Here is a 14,216-nt window from a genome sequence, read left to right on the forward strand (position 1 = left end):
TATTTATCACATAAATATCATTTTATGAATTAATTAAATTACATACAACAAATTGACTAGTAATACTTGATCACATAAATAAAATGGGTCATTTAATTATAATTCACAACATCTTGTAATTATAATTAACCATTCATTCTCATCTCTATTGTTTCACAAATAATAAACAATTTTAGTAATAAAATATTTCAATTACTAAAATAAATCTTATTTAATCCCATTATAATAAGATATCAATATTTTCTCTCACAAATTGAATTGTTCAATTTTAAGGAATTGATTAACTTGTATCATCATACAATTAATCAACTTTACAGATTAGGGCATCATCCTTTAGGTGTGATCTTAAGGGATCAACTGACCACCACCGTCCCACGACAGTAACGTCAAACTCTAGCAAGCCAATCGTTACCGATTAATGTTGATCAGTTGTGTAACACCCCCGTACACCAGAACGCCTTACCAAGGACCATTCCAGTATATGACGGTGTCACCATCTCGGTTTCCCGAGGAGGTAGATCAAATTAGACAATATAAGAACAAGATTATATCATTAGAATATCTATTACAATATCATGGTATTCTAGTCTCCAAAATAAAGCTCAAATACAACACTTGTGATTCTACAACTCTAGACTTGTAGCGTGATGACTCGATCCCTCCAATCCCGGCAGCAGTAATCAACAATACCTGCTAAACCAACTGCTCACCATCCCCGAATGGATCACCGCAGATACCACAAAACAACACGGGGTCAGTACTGACTAACCAAATATAAGATAAAACAATAAAGTAAATAGCTGATCATCCACTATCCCACACTCATCACCTCGTACCAACACCGACTACACACGAAGTGTGTAGCCCTGCCAGATTACCCATCGCAACAGGGTAATCCTCGCCGCCAATGTGACCGCACCCATCCCCACCTAGTCCGGCTCCTCAACGAGCGACTAACAGTCCCTGTCCCTTAATGTGCACATCCCCTCCCGTGGCGGGTTCCACGGAGGGCGAACTAGGGTGTGGAGCCACTCCCGCAAGTGACTCCACCACAATCTCAATCACAACATCGCAGCTGTCACATGACAACGTCATCATTACCACAACCACTATACTCCGATGATCAGCGGATAGCCATGAATCATAATACAATCATAAATTCAATTCAATTAACAGTAGACTGAGTAGGGAGACCCTACCTCATCGCAAAGCATGAAAGACTTCCAACTACAGCCGCGCACGACTCCAATAAGCACCCTAACAATAATAACCATGTCCTATTACACGACTATACTCAAAGAATCAATCAAAAGGACACAAGGCAGCAACTTACCTAACCTTGCACATCGGTGACGACATAAACAACCACCACCCACGTCCTCCTTGCTCCGCGGATCCCAACATTCCCATGGTAGGGTTTTAAGCTAATCCCTTTTAGGTATGAGGCTATGGAGTGATAGAGTAGGGAGATGTTCTAGGGTTAGAGAAAGAGAAACTGTCGAGGAAATGAGAAAAATAGAAATGAATCTCGCGGACACGCATTTATAATAACGCGTCGACAGCAGCCATACTCGGTCGAGTATAGGAATACTCGGCCGAGTAGACTCCACTCGGTCGAGTATTGGTGATACTCAGCCGAGTGGCCTCCGCTAGGTCGAGTGACTGACTTATACGCCCCCTATTACCAGTCTGATCCCTCACCCAATCATCCCTAAGGTCTGTTTGGTCAACAAGATCGGTCAACAGCGTTCCTACAATTCCCGAGTATTACAATCTTCCCTCCTTAAAAGAACTTCGTCCCCGAAGTTCAGCCCGTACGACGCAAAGGTACCATGGCCTTAACCACCTACCCAAAGGTATATAACTTCACACTATCCATTAATTATCATCAGCCATCTTACTCAACAACAAGCCATCTTATTCAACAACAACCGCTTACCACCGCTACCTTCCCAAACAATGCTACTCACCACTTACGCATATACATAGGGAGATTGTTCAAAACGGCATTCAACTCTATGCTTACACAAGTATGCAATTGAAACACTTTACACAAAGTAAGAAAACCATACACCCTTGTAACTACTACGTTCCATACGTTTATATTAATTATACAATTGCAAAGTGACACACCATTGTAAGGTACAGAAGTACACAATCACCACACTCCGAACACGAATACCAATTATCATCAGTTGAATCGACTCTTCATATTACTTGATACCCTTGCGCCCTAAAATTTTCATATTACTTGAATCCAACATAGATGTAGCATAAAGAAAACATAATTGTAATTCAGTAATCCCGAATGTGAGCGTACCTAACATACATATGATTCCCAATATCTCATAAAATTAAATACTTACACATGAAGAAGATACATTTTTCATAAATACAATACTTGTCATAAAATTTAGTTGAGACATCATAGTATAACCTTTATATTGCCCGAATACAACATAGCTATCGCTTCAAGAAACATGAACATAAATTCCGAATGTTAACTACATACATGTAGTTCCAAAATCATAGGTATAACTAAACACATATCAAAAGCATAGGTATAACTAAACACATATTTTACATAATTAAATACTTAATTCCGCGACATTACTCTTCCCCTCTTAAAGGAACTTCGTCCCCGAAGTTCACCAGTAATCATTTTCCCAAACCCAACGCTAAAACGTACCACATGACGGTGACATTACTTATAAACTCATGTAGCTCAACTTGTTTTACGACATTACACTTTAATGACTTATAAAAACCAAATACCTCAACAACCAACATATATATTCTTATAGCGACGGTTAACATCTAGAATAACTGAAAAAGAACAGGTCTATACTTAACCTCATTGAAACAATTATCGTTGTAACCAAACATATACATGCGTATAAAATTTCTCACAGTGAGCACGTGATATGAGTAAAGTATTACCTTCATATAATTAAATGTCTAGGGTATCTCCCCCTCCCTTAGAATAACTAACCTGTTTTATACCACAAAACATTCATAAATTTATAGCCGATACCAACACTCACAAATTCATGATACCATAATGATCCATCTGTAGGACGTTATCTACTAAAACATAGTAACCAAGTATCTAACAAGCTTTGTCACACAATTATCACGTAATTATGAAATTTTCATAACAAACTGTCAATGTCCCTCTGAAGTTGCAATAATCGGCCGAGTATGAAAGGCTACTCGGTCGAGTATGCTCTACTGGTCGAGTATAGAAATACTCGGCCGAGTAAGCTCTACTCGGTCGAGTAGTAATCTATACTCGGTCGAGTGATGCCGCCAGAGAGCGTTTTGTCGATATCACTTGGCTATCACTACAATCTGCAACAATACTTCACAATGGTTTAACACATGACTAATTCCTACCTGAAGTGACATGAAACGCGTCTCCATACGTTAACCAAGTAACGGCCTTATGGCCTAATACAATCATCCAACGGAAAACACCAAATACTGAAAGCAACGTCTAAAGAAGAGGCAATAAATCCGACACAACAAAACAAGTCCATCACCACTAAATAAGTCTAACATCTAAGAAATCAACTAAACAACATCCAAGATCAGCAATGAGGACCCTCCTCCATGTCATCACCACCACCAGCGCCAGAGGTACCTGCACCTGAACTCCCTGCACCTGGAAAACCTGCTGCTGCTGAGTAGTCCCCTCCCAGCTGACTGCCGGAGTTGGCTCCCCACGGTCCCGCGAGGTAGCCAAACTCGGTCTCCTCTGGAGGTCTCCAGAAACTCGGGTCCACCCCATAACTGTGGAACACTCCCGTATCCACTCCCGGTCCTCTCCACCATACAGGCTGTGCCAAATCAATCCCGATGCCCTGATTAAGGGTCATCTCATGAAGGTTGCGGAGCACCAAAGTAGAAGAGATCCGCTCAGCCAGCTCATGAGGCTGCATCCTAGGGTCATGCACCGTAGGGTACGGCGAGAACTGGTAGGGGTGGTAAGGGTAAGAGTCGGGGGCAGAGTAAGAGGGCTCAGACACAACCGGGTCTACCCTAGGCTGCCTAACTCCACGACGCTCCCTAGGTGGGGGAGGTGCCTGCTGCTGTCCCTCATGCACAGTGACGGGCTCAGGTAAGTCCAGGAGGATCCGAGGGTCGATCAGATAAGACTGGGGCTCAGGTCTAGGAATGCCACAAGGCTCCCACTCGGCCAAATGATCAACAACAGGGAGGTGAGCTGGGTCCGGAAGCACCATCACATAGTACCTCTCACCCTCCAAGCATACGACCCATCATCCATCTTCCTCAACCATCGGTTCTGACGCCAGTATTGGGCGTCCATGGTGGGCAAAACCTCAACATACTCATTCCCCTCAGGGGGTGGGTCCTCAAAGTTGGTCAGTCGCTGAGCTAGGCGGGTCACTAAGGCCCCGCAAGCAATGAATCGGGTCTCAGACTGAGCCATGCGCTCTAGACTAGAGCACACTATACCAGGAGCACTGTAGTAAAACGGTTTCCGACGGTGGAGGTTAAGGTAGGACACAAGAAGCATGACTTCGTGAGAGTTGAGTTTACTCACGTCCTCTCTCGAGTAAAGTAGACAGGTCAACATCCTTAGAAACATACGAAGGGAAACGTGCTGGATATCATTAATCAACATGGCACTGACTTTAGGGGCGGGTCTGCCAGTCAAATAAGGAAGGTACTGAGGTGCGCCACTGTTCTTGGCCACGTCACTAAGGTAGTCATCATCCTCTGCCTCTAAACCCAAATGGTCAGCCAACTCATCAAGGGTAAGCTCATGATCCTCATTCATGAGACGAAAAGAGACGGTCTTGCCCTTCCTATCATAAACAAAAGAGCTCAAAAATTCTAAGGTCAAGTGGGGGTATGATTTCTTTCTCAAGTGATACAACCCCTCCATGCCCAAAATCTTGAAAATGTGAACTATGTCCTCCTTAATCCCCAAGGTCTCAAGGATACTAGGGTTGACACAACGGGTGGGGCGAAAAGGACGGCGCATAAGAGCCACGAAAGCCTTACGATGATCGAAGTTAGCGAAAATTACCGATGGATAGGCCTCCACCGGCGGTACAACCGGTCCACTGCTACCTTGCCCAACCTCGAGTTGGACATTCGCGCGAGGTCTCTTGTTGGGTAAACCTCTAGTTTTCACCATACTGCAAGAAAATTATCTTTAACAAAGGATTGACGTTTGAAACTCTTAGCACAAAAGACGGACTGTTTCACTCGCATACTGATTTGAGAACAATATTTTTAAGACAACTATCAGAAAATCACCAACTACCCTACTACTCATATGGTTCCAATTTTAAATCACTTCAATCTAGAGAATACTCAACAGTCACAATGAGAATTTCGTTTTTGATAACCCTACATCATAAAACAATCAACCAAAAATGTACACAAAGTCTATATGAAGTCGAATTCGAAAAATTAATGAGTTTAAGACTGAATTTCAATTGCTTTTAACAAGAAATCGTAGTATAGCATGCTAATACACAATGTCTTTGAAAACAATAAAGGACTTGAGTTTAAATCTTACCTTAAACTGAGTTGGGGCGACTAAGGACTAGTGTGACACCAAAATTTTACCCAAAAGCTTGAGAAAGGAAGAGTATGGAGTTTTAGAGAGAGGGAAAGGTGAAGATGGGAGGCAGAAATAAGAAAGAAAGGCACGAAATTAGGGTTTTTGTATAACCCGCAATTGGCCTGCTACAGCAACACTCGGTCGAGTGTTGGGAATACTCGGCCGAGTGTTCTCTACTCGGTCGAGTATTTATGATACTCGGCCGAGTGTGCGTTACTCGGTCGAGTACCATTCTTACTCGGTCGAGTTTTGAAGACCAGAATAGATTATTATTCTAACAAAATGGGCACTCGGTTATGTAACGTGATACTCGGCCGAGTTTGTTCCACTCGGTCGAGTACTCGCATCTACTCGATCTAATTTTCGAAATAGAGAAGGAGTCGTAACTTTTCACTGTTCCTGCAAAATCAAATAATATTGTTCGGAGTTCCGGGATTCCGGCTCGTCACAATTAAAACTGATTCCTACCACGTAAACACTTAACAATACGTATATCCGTACATTCATCTCCAAACAATCATCGCTTCTACCTTCATCCCACACTATGCCAAGAAACTATTTTTTTTTTTACTGTACCCACATGGCATATGTCATAACCTAATTACGGTAGCTATCAGGTTTAGCTCTATATCACATCACTTCTACTTCTGCTAATCACCAGACATACACCTTGTTCACATTTGGAACACAATAATTTCACACCTAACCCATTCAACATAAAACAAATTGATTAATTTGTCACTGATCACACCTTGCAACAATTCCGTATTCACTTCCACTTTCCTACACATCCAACTAACACATACCACTCTAGTAGTAGATACACACACAATAGATGCACACAACACACAACACTTAGCAATCCACGACTCACACTATCTACCCTTTTCCCGTGTCTGGCTTAAGTCCGATGGGGCCATGATTTTGAAATGAGGGCGCCTACTCACTCAAAATCTAGCATCGGCTGGGGCGCCCAACGTACATACACCAGGTTCATTTTAATTGACACCCTATGTTCATTAATTACGTTAGTTCAGGTTCCAAAATCGTCGGCTCTGATACCACTTTGTAACACCCCCGTACACCAGAACGCCTTACCAAGGACCATTCCAGTATATGACGGTGTCACCATCTCGGTTTCCCGAGGAGGTAGATCAAATTAGACAATATAAGAACAAGATTATATCATTAGAATATCTATTACAATATCATGGTATTCTAGTCTCCAAAATAAAGCTCAAATACAACACTTGTGATTCTACAACTCTAGACCTGTAGCGTGATGACTCGATCCCTCCAATCCCAGCAGCAGTAATCAACAATACCTGCTAAACCAACTGCTCACCATCCCCGAATGGATCACCGCAGATACCCACAAACAACACGGGTCGATCTTGACTAACCAAATATAAGATAAAACAATAAAGTAAATAGCTAATCATCCACTATCCCACACTCATCACCTCGTACTAACACCGACTACACACGAAGTGTGTAGCCCTGCCAGATTACCCATCGCAACAGGTAATCCTCGCCGCCAGTGGGTGACCGCAGCCCATCCCCACCTAGTCCAGCTCCTCAACGAGCGACTAACAGTCCCTGTCCCTTAATGTGCACATCCCCTCCCGTGGCGGGTTCCATGGAGGGCGAACTAGGGTGTGGAGCCACTCCCGCAAGTGACTCCACCACAATCTCAATCACAACATCGCAGCTGTCACATGACAACGTCATCATTACCACAACCACTATACTCCGATGATCAGCGGATAGCCATGAATCATAATACAATCATAAATTCAATTCAATTAACGATGGGACGAGTAGGAGACCCTACCTCATCGCAAAGCATGAAAGACTTCCAACTACAGCCGCGCACGACTCCAATAAGCACCCTAACAATAATAACCATGTCCTATTACACGACTATACTCAAAGAATCAATCAAAAGGACACAAGGCAGCAACTTACCTAACCTTGCACATCGGTGACGACATAAACAACCACCACCCACGTCCTCCTTGCTCCGCGGATCCTAACATTCCCATGGTAGGGTTTTAAGCTAATCCCTTTTAGGTATGAGGCTATGGAGTGATAGAGTAGGGAGATGTTCTAGGGTTAGAGAAAGAGAAACTGTCGAGGAAATGAGAAAAATAGAAATGAATCTCGCGGACACGCATTTATAATAACGCGTCGACAGCAGCCATACTCGGTCGAGTATAGGAATACTCGGCCGAGTAGACTCCACTCGGTCGAGTATTGGTGATACTCGGCCGAGTGGCCTCCGCTAGGTCGAGTGACTGACTTATACGCCCCCTATTACCAGTCTGATCCCTCACCCAATCATCCCTAAGGTCTGTTTGGTCAACAAGATCGGTCAACAGCGTTCCTACAATTCCCGAGTATTACAAGTTGACTATAAAATGAATCATCTCTTACGTATTCTTAAAAAATGAGATTTAAACATGTGATCATCATGATCGACAATTGTGATCGCATTATTGTCGGGGACACTCCAACAATCTCCCACTTGTCCTCGACAAGTGTGCGTCACCAATTCTCTTGTCCTATTACTATCTCCCACTCAATGCAAGGTGTCTTTCAGGTCGTACTTGCAAGTGATCATATCAAGAGTGGTTTCCTCGATCTGGAGAATAACTGATTTGACCGGAATTATCTATCATAAATACCTTCCGAGCGTGGCCAAGCATTTCCAGTTCATTCCTCCTCGAGTGGCCCTGAGATATTGTTTTGACCCTGACAAGGGGGTGGACAATTCCTATCGCACTATTCCCTTCGACTAGCCACAGCCATCATAACCCAAAATATGCCCATTTGACCCCATTTACGAAGGTCGTAGTAACATAAATCAAAGTTAATCTGAAACCATGCCACCTTAGGCGAACAGTCTTTAGTCAAAAGAATTGACTCATTAGAATACTATAGTAGCTCTTGCCACGACCAGGCTTTATAAATTTGTCAGAACTCTATAAGCGGTCACTGCCCGAAAAAGTGTTCCTAACAGTCTGCCTATGTGATCGACTAGTATCATCATACAATTTTAAGGAATTGATTAACTTGTATCATCATACAATTAATCAACTTTACAGATTAGGGCATCATCCTGTAGGTGTGATCTTAAGGGATCAACTAACCACCACCGTCTCACGACAGTAACGTCAAACTCTAGCAAGCCAATCGTTACCGATTAATGTTGATCAGTTGACTATAAAATGAGTCATCCCTTACGTATTCTTAAAAAATGAGATTTAAACATGTGATCATCATGATCGACAATTGTGATCGCATTATTGTCGGAGACACTCCAACAATCTCCTCATGGTAATCATGCTGAAAAAAGATACAAAATCGTCGAAATGATATATATATATATATATATATATATATATATATATATATATATATATATATATATATATATATATATATATATATATATATATATATATATATATATATATATAGAGAGAGAGAGAGAGAGAGAGAGAGAGAGAGAGAGAGATTGGATTTGGTGATTTTGGTTTTTATGGTGAGTTGTGAGTTGGGGGAATCTCAAAATTTAGATAGATTATATTAGAGATGAGTGGCCAAGATCAAATCTTACATGTCATATAAAACCATTGTCATTTACTTTTCTCTTTTCTCTAATGTTACTTTTTTTTACTTTAATTTTATTTTTCTCTTTTTTTTTACCTCGTGTTATTATGCTTTTTTTTTACCACTTTGATTTTTGTTTTCTCTTATGTTTTTCTTTAATTTACTCATTATGTTACCTTTTTTCTTTTTCTTTTTTTGTATCGGATTTTTTACTTGAAATTTTTTTACTCTTATTTTTTTTACCTCGTATTATTATGCTATTATTGTGCTTTTTTTACCTGGATTTTTTTACGACTTTGATTTTTTCTCTTTTTTTACCACATGTTATTGTCTTTGTTATTGTTATTCCATTTATTATTGTGATGTTATTCTGTTACTACTTTGATTTTTTTTACGATTTTGATTTTTTTCTCTTTTTTTTTACCATATGTTATTGTCTTTGTTATTGTTATTCCATTATTGTGATGTTATTCTCATTCTTCGTGAATTTTTTTACGACTTTGATTTTTTTTTCTTTTTTTTTTTTACCACGTGTTATTGTGCTGTTATTCTACTGTTATTCTGCTGTTATTGTGATGTTATTCCGGTGTCACTTTTTTTTTACTACTTTGATTTTTTTACTACTTTGATTTTTTACTCTTATTTTTACCGCATTTTATTGTGCTGTTATTCTGGTGTTATTGTGATGTTATTCCGGTGCCACTTTGATTTTTTTTACGACTTTATTTTTTTTTAATTTTTTTTACCACGTGTTATTGTGTTGTTATTCTACTGTTATTCTGCTATTATTGTGATGTTATTCAGGTGTCACTTTCATTTTTTTTTACTACTTTGATTTTTTTTACTCTTTTTTTTCCCCGTGTTATTGTTCTATTATTGTAGTATTATTCTGGTGTTATTTTAGTATTATCCGTGTGTTAGTACTTGTTATTGGAGTGACAACGAGAACTTACTCCGCTAGACAATAAACAAACTTATGTGCTAGCTGAAAAAAAGAACCTCAAAACATGAATTATGACATCTATACATTCCATTTTCCCAGAATGATGACTGATGACACGATGATGAAAATCATTTCAACTACAAACTAAACTAAGGTTTAGATAAAGCAAACAAACATCAATATTACAACATTGCATACAAAACAGATCAAGTTCAACAAATTTCCATCATTGTTCATATGATCTTGCTTGTTAAAATTACATGATAAAAATGGAATCACAAGGAATAACAAAGCCTTTTTACAAATTTTCTCCAGATACATAATGCACAAGTCAAATAAGCTTTCTAGCTCTCGATAGGATGAAACAAAAGATGCAGCATAATCAGAAGAACTTGTTGAATTGATCTGTGAGGGACTGTCGCAGGTTAGAATATAATCCGAAAAGTGAATATTAGCGAAGGTTCTCCACTTCATACCATGAGTTAAGCACTGAGTAATGCTTATCTCACAGAAAAACGCTAATTGTATCCCGAGGCTGCAATCGACGGAACCTCCTTGACTCTTGCAATTGCTCAGTTTGATTCCACATTCCTGCTTGTTTAGGCACACAAGTGTGAATAATTGAACAAAAACATCAAATGAACCAGATAATCACAATTTAAAGCATCAACTAACTGCATTGTATAAATCTGTGAAAGAACATTGATTACAAAACAAATTACCCAAAAGAACATTCTCCCTTATTAGTCTATAATAGATCAAATAAGACAGCAAAGATGAAAAGTCAACAAAAAATTTCTCTGATATTATGTATTCCCATGTACCAAACTCACGAGAAATCAAAACTAGTCAATTCAGACAAAGAACAATGTAACATCGGCTCCCTCCATCACAAAATAGACTACCACAGGTCCACAACCAAGCTACTCCACCACCAGTCGACGCACCGTAATTCAAGCTGGAGCATATAAGACCACCGCGCGAGCAACCGAGCTACTCATCATCCGTTCATTTGCCATCTAAAAATACCCTAATCGGAGCCAAAATAAGAAGACTCGGCTGAGACAAAGTCGACCCAAAGGACGACAATTGGTGAATCCGATACCGACTGTAAATCATTCACGCTCTTTTTCCCCCCAAATTAACAAACTCAACCTCATGATCCAGCCCAAGTAAATTACTAACCGAACTAGGTTCCGAAAACCATCGTTGTAACTTACCCGCATAATTCAGCGCGTTAAGAAACCAATCCTTAACCAAAGAATCGTCCTCGTCCTCGAAAGAAGAACTGAAACCCCACGATACTACGATTCTCGCTAAATAATCGTCCTTCTAATAAATCTTGTTGGAAGCCTCAAGTACATAACATCTTCAATGTTGATAGGCAGATAAGTCACAACAAAAACAATGCCAACAAAAATCCGAGACAATTGAATTAAAATTCATATACATAATTGATTAAATTAAATACTCGAAAACAACGAAATTCCGAATCAATTAATGCGATTATGATTGTATTTGTAATTAGGGTTTGATGAAGATGATAATGATGCAGGGATTGGAAGCGCTGAAGGTTTTAAGTAAAAAAAAAAGAATTTGAGAATCTCAGAAGTGGATAATAGGGATGAAAGGAGAGAGAAGAAACAAAAATAGAGCGTGAAATTATTGTGCATCAGATTGAAGTCGCGTGTTTTTTTTATTATTACTAGATTCAATCTCATCAGTCCATTTATTTTAATTCAATGGCTGAGATTTTCCAAACTCACAACTCACCGTAAGAACCAAACTCACGAGATCCCGCCTCTATATATATATATATATATATATATATATATATACATATATATATATATATATACATATATATATATAGATACATATATATATATATACATATACATATACATATATATATATACATATATATATATATATATATATATATATATATATATATATATATATATATATATATATATATATATATATATATAGAGAGAGAGAGAGAGAGAGAGTGAGTGAGCATCCCATGAGTCTAGCATCTTAGATGAGTCTAGAATATCAATAAGAACCGTTGGATCTTATTGATCCAACCGTCCTGATTATGACACGTGTCTTAATTTAAAAAAAAAAAAAAGAAAAAGAAAAAGTAGGCGCGCTGATATAATAAGAACGACACATTCATTATTCCTCATAAATTTTCACTTCCTTTTCTCTCTCTAAAACGCATGTCTCTCCCTCTAAAAACCGCTTCACGTTCTTTTTCTTTGGCAGTTAATTCACTAAACCATAAATTTTTTCCGTAAATTTTATTACATCAAGCAAAATCGCACTAATCAAGTGAAGATCATTATTATATTTACTCAGAACAATCGTTTCGAAGATGACGAAGAGGTATAAAATCGCTCTATTTCATTATATTGTTTTTAAACTTATTTCGCCACTGCATGTTGTTGCTGTTGCTATTATTGTTGTTATTGTTGTTGTTTTTAGTGTTGATTATACTCTTTTTTCTTCAAATAATCATCGACTTAGGGTTTCTATTTTGCTCAAAGCAGGAAATTGATTTTTCCGCGAAAAATTAGGTTATTATTATTGTTGTTTTTATTGTTGTTGTTGTTAGTCTTGATTATAGTGATTTGAAGCGTTTATTAATTGATCGAAGAAAGAAATTGAGTTTTCAGTAAAAAATTAGGTTATTACTGTTGTTGTTGTTATTGTTGTTGTTGTTGTTAGTCTCGATTATAGTGATTTGAAGCGTTTATTAATTGATCGAAGAAAGAAATTGAGTTTTCAGTAAAAAAAATTAGATTATTACAGTTCTTGTTGTTAATGTTGCTGTTGTAATTGATTTAGGCTAACTAATTTGCTCGAAGAGAGTAACTGATTTTCTGCGTTCTAGTTTTTCGCTTCAAAATTAGGGTTAATGATTTTTAATAAATGAGCAATTAATGTGTGTTACCGTTCTGCTTTCGATTGATTTATTTGTTCGTCGTGTTGAGTGATTTGTGATTTGCAGGGAATGTTCATTTTCCTGAAGTTAATAATATTTCTGAACAAATCTACATAACAATATTCTTTGAAAAAGCTGTCATAGTAAAAGTGTATCCCCTATCGTTTTAAAGAGCAGCAATTGCTTCTGTAACAGTGTTACTGTAGTTTTATATTAAAACAATTGTTTGACAATACTGTAACACTGTCTCATTCTGTGAGGATACTATCATTCTTATTCCATTCCACATTCTTTTCTCAGACTCGTCCACCATCATTCCTCTTCAGTTTAATAGCTGTAATTGTTTTAGTTTTAATGTTATTCTGTTTTGGTTTTTTGATAAACAATCTCAGGAAAGCAGAGGTAGTACCTGAAAAATCTGTCGTCAGTAAGAAGGCTAAAGTGGAAGCATCGGAAAAGACACCGAGCAAAAAAGCGCCGACACAGAAGCCTTCCAAACCGTCGGCACAGACAAACGTCGAAGCATCTCATGCCGATCAGTATGTTCCTATAACTCTTCGTCGTGTTGAGCTGATTTGCATGAAATGTCCCTTTTCCTGAAATAAATAATATTTCTCAACAGATCTACATTAACAATGTTACTGTAACAATATCAGAGTAAAAGTGTATCCCCTATCCTTTTCAAGAGCAAAGAATTGCTTTTGTAATAACGATTATTCTTGTAGTTTTATATCAAAACAATTGTTTGACAATCTTTGTAACAACTTGTCTCATTCTCTCGAGGATACTATCATTCTTGTTCCATTCCACATTCTTTGTCGACTCGTCCACCATCATTCTTCTTCAGTTTAATAGGCGTAATTGTTTTATTTTTAATGTTATTCTGTTTTGGTTTTTTGATAAACAATGTCGGAAAGCGGACGTAGTAATCGAGAAATCTGCAAGTCGAAAGAAGGCTAAAGTGGAAGCTTCGGAAAAGACAAATGAGCAAAAAAGCGGCGACGAAGCCTTCAAAAATGCCAAAGACCGAAAAACGTTGAAGCATCTCATGCGGATCAGTATGTCCCTATGACTCTTCGTTGTGTTGAGTTGTTAGTGATTTGCAT

At 38.5% G+C, this 14,216-nt stretch overlaps 1 protein-coding gene and 1 long non-coding RNA gene across 2 annotated transcripts in view; one reads left to right on the top strand and one right to left on the bottom strand.

Annotated features, from left to right (window-relative positions):
* LOC141603381 (epoxide hydrolase 2-like) overlaps positions 1-14,216 on the top strand; it is an 88,792-nt gene that overhangs the window by 22,980 nt on the left and 51,596 nt on the right. The window lies entirely within an intron of this gene.
* Positions 10,319-11,841, bottom strand: LOC141603439 (uncharacterized). Its single transcript, XR_012525322.1, has 2 exons — positions 11,378-11,841; positions 10,319-10,748 (listed from the first exon to the last, which is right to left on the bottom strand). It is a non-coding gene; the product is annotated as an uncharacterized LOC141603439 (long non-coding RNA).

Source organism: Silene latifolia, chromosome 1 (genome assembly GCF_048544455.1).
Source record: "Silene latifolia isolate original U9 population chromosome 1, ASM4854445v1, whole genome shotgun sequence".
Taxonomy (NCBI): domain Eukaryota; kingdom Viridiplantae; phylum Streptophyta; class Magnoliopsida; order Caryophyllales; family Caryophyllaceae; genus Silene; species Silene latifolia.